The 967-nt window shown below is 38.6% G+C and overlaps 1 protein-coding gene across 6 annotated transcripts in view; it reads left to right on the forward strand.

The window, feature by feature from the left end:
• LOC108746485 (ecdysone-induced protein 74EF) overlaps positions 1-967 on the forward strand; it is a 295,998-nt gene that overhangs the window by 211,881 nt on the left and 83,150 nt on the right. The window lies entirely within an intron of this gene.

Raw genomic sequence — 967 nt, forward strand, 5'->3', positions numbered from 1 at the left:
TATATATATATATAAAATCATTTATCACTCGACAAAAGTTTTTCTCACGTGTTCTCTCGACAGACAAGAACCTGTCTAAGTGTGATTTTAGAATTTGAAAATATATGTTGTTTATTTTTTTCTTCTACCGAAGAAGGAAAAGGGAAAAAGAATGAGGATAGGACTATTGTTGTCGAAATCTAAAAAAGTTTCTAGTTTTCCTCTTTCTAGTTTCTAGTAAGGTATAACACTTAGGCAAATCAGCTGCTTTAGCTTACCTGGCGAATTGAATTAAAAGTCAAGACTGTTGTGCAATTATTATCTACAATAATACTTTTACATTTTTAGAGTGGACATTTTCATTATACATTAACCAGAATACTATTTCGACACCTATTCGACGGAAAGAATTTTCTCACGTTATCATATAAGAGCAACTCGTTCGCAACTCATGTGATTGTTACAATGTGTCATTTCCACGATAAGGTAACTAATGATGACAACTTGACGTATTTTTTATTTGTTCACTTTGAATTAGACGAAAAGCGGAGCTGTTTTCAATAAAAATGGCTATTTGCTTATTAAACGCAACGTTCTATATCCTATAAAGTACTTGTCTCTCTTTCTCTCTCTTTCTCTGATCGTATTTCCAATAGCGAATTTGACCAACGTGAAAAGAATTATTGTGTCGCTCGCGTATTTTATTGGCGGCTTTTCGATCGACGTGCTCGTGCGAGCGTATGATCCGAGGTGCGCACGCATTCGTCGGGCCAGTGCGTAATTTCGGCCGATAAAAATATTACGCAAGCCGAAGGTCGTTCCGTGAAGCGGCGACGACGACTGTAGCAGCGACTGTAGATATCGTCGACCCGTTTCGCGTAATCTGCTCCGCAATCGTTATCACTCCGCGAGGCTGCTCTTTCCCTCTCTTTCCATTTTTCCTCTCATTCTCTCTCTCTCTCTCTCTCTCTCTCTCTCTCTCTCTCTC

Source organism: Trachymyrmex septentrionalis, unplaced genomic scaffold (genome assembly GCF_001594115.1).
Source record: "Trachymyrmex septentrionalis isolate Tsep2-gDNA-1 unplaced genomic scaffold, Tsep1.0 scaffold172, whole genome shotgun sequence".
NCBI classification, from domain to species: domain Eukaryota; kingdom Metazoa; phylum Arthropoda; class Insecta; order Hymenoptera; family Formicidae; genus Trachymyrmex; species Trachymyrmex septentrionalis.